We start from the raw sequence: 6,942 nt of genomic DNA on the forward strand, positions 1-6,942 counted from the left end.
GGTTCCCCCTTTCTCTCCTGTGTCCCTCTCTCGCTCCCTCTTTCTGTCTCTTGTGTCAAGCTTGCGTGCCCCAGTTCATGTCCCTTCATGTTTCCCGTTTTATTTTGAAAGTCTTGTTTCCATGTTCAGTGAGTTTCGTTTTGCTTCCCCTGTGGTGTCATGTTCATTTGTGTCAGGTGTGTTTCCCCAGGTGTTTCCACTTCCCTCATTACCTTTCTGTGTATTTTAGACCTGTGTACCTCTGTCTGGTGTCAGGTTGTCTGTTATTCTCACCTCTTGTTTTATGGCTGTCATAGTTCTCTAGTCTTGGTTTTCTCGTGTTTAGGTTTATGGTGATCATTAGAACTTTTCCATGTCCTGCGTTAGTTTTTTCCCAGTTTAGGTTATTGTTTAGTTTTGCACCTTTGTGTGCCTTTGCTTTTCTTTTTGTGGTAGTTATTGGCCAAAATAAACAGCTCGCTTTTTGATCAGCTTTAGTCCTGTCCCTCGTGTGTCTGCATTCGGGTCCACGCTCCTCAAACACATCGGCCATTCCCGACGTGACACCAAGACTCCGCTAAGAAACTTCCTCTGTTGATACAAATACAATAAAGCACCAGCATGCCAGATATTGCAAAACATCTCGTTTTTAATGCCTGGCTACCTTTTCATTTGATGAGCTGTTTTCCAACCCGAGCTGTAATTCTCGCCCTTTTTATAATTAAACAAATATCATATCTGTCCAAAAGATTCCAATAAACAAATAAACTCACTAATGAAAATTCTACATTTCTTCTTTCTGCATCATGAGCCAGTTCTCAAGGGGTGAAATACTGTAATTTATATTATTTCAGGGCTGATTGTTTGGAATATTTTGACACTGCAGAAGTGATTCTGTACTAAAGTAAACAAATAGTACAAAATAGCACAAAACTTCTGGCAGAGTATCAGATATATAAACTTACATTGGGTCAGCTTAATTATAGAGCTCACTGCTCACAAACGTTTAGTTAATAAAAGCTGCCATTATTTCATCTCTCTTATATTTTCTCTTCAGTTCTAAAATATTGTTTAAGGGTTTACAGTTAAATAATTTGTAAAGACTGGCCCTGCTGGCCCAAATCACCTGATTAATGTTTAACTGCGGACTCAGTGGGCAAGGCAGGGAAAAAATGCAAAGTTTGGAATAGTTGAAAGCAGCAGTACTCAGAGCAGAGCAAGGGCTGACAATTATTGATTACATGTGATGGAGAGCTCATTTGGAAAGGTTGGAGCCACGTTGCCCACCGGGAACTTTGAGTCATTTTGTTTGTCTAACAAGCTGTGCAGCCACAAGTTGGTAATTTTTCTTCATTAAAAAACAAAAACTATATTTGTGATTTATGTTCAGTGCACAGAAGGGTTGCACATATTACCATAAAAATAGATACAGGGACATAATTAGTCAGACTTAACACACATCACAGGTGGCAGTCATTTTCCCCTGGCCTTGCATTCGTGCACTCAGGCTCACAGACAAACCTATGTGAGTGCTTGTGTTTCTTTATCTAAATAGCCCCCAAGCCAAGGGACTTTTCTATCTGCTGGTAACAAAGTCATCTGACCTGCAGAATGAATTTAACTGCCCTGCGCTTGTTTTATTAAGGACTCGCATAAGATAGTATATAGATAGATATACTTTCTCAGTAGCCTGAGTGCTTAGATGCTCTTAGTGTCTGCATTTGATCATCGAGGTATGTCCCATTACAAAGACAGAGGTTAGTAAATAGACAGTTTGTACAAAATGGAGCAGAATTGGCCTACAAACAGAAAAAAATTATACACTTTTTTTAGCTTTGTTTGGGGACCACCAATTTCCCAACTTAAGCTTTAGCCAAATGGTATCCTGTCCTCATTTTCATCCTCTAATGCCGTTTCATGCTGGGCTGGTTGCTACAATAAGTACAAATTACAAAAAGAATAAATAAATGAAATAAATAAATAAGGAAAACCAAAAAAGTGAAGTTGACCATAAACAGTGAACTGAAGGGTGGTACGTAGTTCATGGAGACTGCAGAGTTGATTGATAATTCTTTGTACTTGCTTGGAAATAAAGCTGGATTTACAGTCAACACAGTCCCAGGATACATATATTTAAGCTCGCCACCCACTTTGTTGGATATACCTGCTCAACTGCTCATTAATACAGAGTAAATGATAAATGGCCTGTATTTGTATAGCGCTTTACTTAGTACTTAAGGACCCGAAAGCGCTTTACAGTACATCCAGTCATCCAGCCATTCACAACCACATTCGCACACTGGTGATGGCAAGCTACATTGCTACCCTGGGGCGCACTGACAGAGGCGAGGCTGCCGGACACTGGCGCCACCGGGCCCTCTGACCACCACCAGTAGGCAACGGGTGAAGTGTCTTCCCCAAGGACACAACGACCGAGACTGTCGGAGCCGGGGCTCGAACCGGCAACCTTCCGATTACAAGATGAACTGCCAACTCTTGAGCCACGATCGCCCCATAGCCACGATCGCCCCATAGCCACGATCGTCCCAGAGCTCTAACCAGCCAATCACATGGCAGCAACACAATGCATTTAGACATGCAGACAAGCCTAATCATGCTATTTGAAGATTTTGAAGTGGGGAGCATCAAAATTGGGGGGGAGGTTATTTAAGTGACTAAAAGTGAAATGGTTATTGCTAAGATGAGCTGGTCATAGTATTTCACAGCGATCTATTAGTTTTAGAGAGAATGGTCTGAATAGATGAGCACAGGCTCAACGCAATTATCACAATTACACAGTAGAAGACTGAAAAATCATTGCGTGGACTCATGAGTCCTGTGAAATTCCAATGGTAGGGACAGACTTTGGTGTAAACAACACAAAACCTTTTTTATTTTCCTGGCACATTCTGGACCTTCAGGAAAAACAGGGCATTGAGAAATTGAATGCAACTCTAAAAGCAAGGTGTATCTAATGAAGTGTCCACTGACTGCATGTATGACATGGGTTTATTGATATAGTGTTTGATTTTGCCCATTGAAATACTAGTTATTAGCATTTCAAAATTCATGATCAAATGCCATTCATCTTCATGTGGTGGAGTTGTGGTCTGTCCAAGTTGACACTGGGTTTTTGACAGGTCACCAGTTCATCTTCCTGAATGAGGGAAAAAACAGAAACAGCTCATGTTGAAGCGTCACAGTTCTTGACAATGACCTGACCTCAAGTTGCAGTAATTACAAATGGAGCTGTGTAGTGCAGTTTCCAGGCAATGCTCAATTCACAACATCAGTGCCCGAGGCCAGCATGTAAGTGAAAAATCTTAAAATGTTTGACCTAAAATTAATGAGAGGTGCCTGAATAATTCATTAGTTTAATTCTGTGAGCCTTGACCATCTGGTAATTTGAAAAGTCAATGTTTGTAGGTCATATTAAACTGAATAGTGCAAAAAAAGCCAAACCATTAGAAGCTGCTATTTAAAGCCCCCCAAACTGTTCCTCACTTCCTTCAGCCAGCCTCTTCTCTCAGCACATTCATAAACAAAGTTTATGGTTGGAAGGACTTTTAATGAATGGAATCTAAATAGTCTGGCAACTAACATCTGTTGCTAAGATGGTAAAACTTTTCCTTGTTATTCATGATCCTTCCTCTATTACTGTCAGCATTGTCAAAACACTGGGACAGTTGCTATCTTCGAACACCTTTGCTGAGATCTTGACTCATCTTTGCCATGTTCCCTTAACTCAAACCCCCGTTTGTCAGCAGCCACTGGCTTTTAATTGCACAGGGCCTGAGCTTTGGTAATTATGTTGTCAAGTGCAAGAGTAGTGAGTGCAAATAATGTGTGAATGGTACAGCGGCTGGTCTCTCTCTTTTCTCTCTCTCTCCCTCTCTCTGCAAGGCTGATCCGTCTTGATCGCAGGGAGACATCGCTGTGAGATGAGGAAAAAAGCAACCCGAGGAGCAATTGAGGATACAAAGAACACTGTCACCTCATTTGCAATCAGGAAACTGTGGAAAATAAAGAAACTATAGTTTCCTCTATGCCAGAAATAGAGCAACACAAAGAGAATGTATATTCTCTGTTGTTTTGTTTCATAACATAAAAGGTTTGCATCATGTTGTCAAGAAAGCTGATAGTATACGGCTTAATTACCATATAGTTACCTTTAATTATATGGTGTTTTGTTTATGTCTAGTTTGCCTCCAATCATCCAGACAGTTTCACCTTAATGCTACTTCATCATCACAGGTGGAAGTTTTTGCTTTTGTGCTCAAGACAACTTAATATTTATGTGTTGGCATTCAAAGGAAAAACAATTCAAGCTGTCGCATAGCGTCACATGGTGTCTTCCGGGATGTAATTTTCCTACCTGTAGGTATGAAGGTTCTTGAGCAATGGGTACCCAAAGGAGACGCTGTAATGTCAGCATACAGTTAGACCCATAATTTGTTAGACAAAGACAGTTTTTGTACTCTTGCCTCCATACACCACAATAGTCGATTTTAAAGCAAACAATCAATACATGATTGAAGGGCAGATTTTCATCTTTAAACAAAGAGCTTTAAAAAAACAAATTACATCAGCTGTTTAGGAATTACATCCATTTTTATACACAGTCCCCCATTTCCAAAGGCCCCAAAGTAATTAGACAAATATAACTTTAAATATAAGGAATGTTTTGAGTACTTGGAGGGAAATCTCAATTCTAGCACCCATAAATAGGACCAAATGTTTTTTTTTTAATGTTCTGCTGCCTTTACTGCAGCAGCCATTAGTTGCTGCAAGTTTGTGGGTTTTTCTGCATTTAGTGTTGTATTTAATACCTGAAAAGCTTTGTCAGTTGGGTTGAGATCAGGTGACTGACTGGGCCACTGAAAATGTTCCTGTTATGTTAGGATTTTCAAAAGACAGACGCACTGGAAAAAACACATTTCATTAAAAATTTTGCGAACACAATAGGCAAGAATATTGCTTGGAATTCTAACTTAAACTTTTCTGGAATTAACTCAGGTAGGTTGTACAAAGTTTCAAGGGTTCATAATAAAGTCCTATATGAAGTCCTTTCGCAGGGTGAGCTTCTCCAAAGTCTCTTTATTATACTCACGCGCTGATTCAACTCATTGATCAGTTGAGTTTCTCCAAAACTCCACAATTCCAATTCTTCAATTAGCTCAGCTCAGCTCTCAGTTTAGTCCTGATGGACCAGGATGAAATCTGTAGCGAGATGTGGAGGACACAGGATAGGGAAAGACAGATTGAGCAGGAGAGGAGAAACAGAGAGAAGGCAGGTGTGCACCTGGAGAAGAGGAGGAACCCTAACTATTCAATTTCTTTGCCTTGAGAAACTCTTGGGTTGCTTTAGTAGTATATCAAACATTAGATGTAGCAGTTAATTTTTAAAATTTAAAAAAGTAAAGTTTCTTGGTGTTTCTGCACTTGCTTGAATATAAAGACTTTTGTTTGAATTAGATATTTATTCTCTGTTTAAAAGATGTATAGCAGGGGTGGCCAACTCCAGGCCTCGAGAGCTGGGGTCCTGCGGGTTTTAGATGTGTCCTTGATCCATCACAGCTGATTTAAATGGCTAAATTACCTCCTAAACATTTCTTGAAGTTCTCCAGAGGCCTGGTAATGAACTAATCATTTGATTCAGGTGTGCTGACCCTGGGTGATATCTAAAACCTGCAGGAGACCGCTTCTCGAGGCCTGGAGTTGGCCACCCCATGATGGATAGGCTTATTGCTTTACATGTAAGTACAAGGGCTGAAAGTACATTTGTAAGTGCATGATGTTGCGTATTGCTGGTGAGGGTTTCTTGGGGGGATGGGAGTACACCCACAAACAAGCAAACTTGGTGTTCAGATAGAGGGGTTAGTCCAAAATATGTGTGAGCAGAGTTACCTGGAATGGAGTCAAATTAAAAAAGAGACACTTAACGACCATATGAAAACCCTTTCCAAATTCCTATTTTGAAGCCTCAAAACATCATTATGTATGTCACCATCTTGGCCTTTTCTGAGAAAAAGTGACAATAATTAGACAAGAGCTGAGCGTTTAATCATCAGCCAAAGCTAGCAAGCTTGGTTATCAAAGTGCATCCAAAGACTCTATGGGTGGACTTCATGGGCACAAGAAGCTGGTTATAGTTAATAATGGTTATAATTAATCACAGAGCAAGCAATGTTATTTTTCAGTTATTAAATTTAAGATGTTCAAAGAGTAACAGTCTAAATGTATGCAGCCATGTCCCTATTAAATGTGTAATGTTAATCCATATTAAATGTAAATACCAGAGTTTTACTAGGTTTTGAAAATATGTATTTTTGAGTAAAGATGGGCATTAACTAATGTAGGGGTGACCAACTCCAGGCCTCGAGAGCTGGGGTCCTGCAGGTTTTAGATGTGTCCTTGATCCAGCACAGCTGATTTAAATGGCTAAATTACCTCCTAAACATTTCTTGAAGTTCTCCAGAGGCCTGGTAATGAACTAATCATTTGATTCAGGTGTGTTGACCCAGGGTGATATCTAAAACCTGCAGGACACCGGCTCTCGAGGCCTGGAGTTGGCCACCCCTGAACTAATGCATATGGTCTGGTGGCCATTTAAGGAACTGCAGTTTTAGCAATTCTGCATTGCAGGTCACCTGCCCAGTATCACATCACAAAGAAATTGTTTGAATGTCATTATCATATGATTTCTACTTTGGTCTTTTGAATCCCAAGGATTGAAGTTTTTTTTCTTATTTTTGCCTTTGCCTATAAAATACTTTCAGGTATGATTAAATGGGTATGTTAACAGTGTGAGAAGTTCAAGGCATGAAATGCAATCATTGACCCCATGGGTTTCTTTGGAGAAGAGCATTAAACCCGTAGGGAAAAACAAATTCACATCTCCAGACACATCATTTAAAATTACCAGCATCATTGATCATAACAGAGTTTTTATTAATATATAAA

General features: G+C 39.9%; 1 long non-coding RNA gene across 1 annotated transcript; it reads right to left on the minus strand.

Annotated features, from left to right (window-relative positions):
- Window positions 1-4,371: 4,371 nt before the first annotated feature.
- LOC146555565 (uncharacterized) lies at window positions 4,372-5,177 on the minus strand. The gene is made up of 3 exons (XR_014889167.1): window positions 5,090-5,177; window positions 4,809-4,901; window positions 4,372-4,399 (listed from the first exon to the last, which is right to left on the minus strand). It is a non-coding gene; the product is annotated as an uncharacterized LOC146555565 (long non-coding RNA).
- Window positions 5,178-6,942: the final 1,765 nt, after the last annotated feature.

The sequence above is a fragment of the Mchenga conophoros genome, linkage group LG17 (genome assembly GCF_057382185.1).
Source record: "Mchenga conophoros isolate Kocher_MC1m ecotype Shallow Benthic linkage group LG17, M_conophoros_male_GT1.1, whole genome shotgun sequence".
In the NCBI taxonomy this organism is placed as follows: Eukaryota; Metazoa; Chordata; class Actinopteri; order Cichliformes; family Cichlidae; genus Mchenga; species Mchenga conophoros.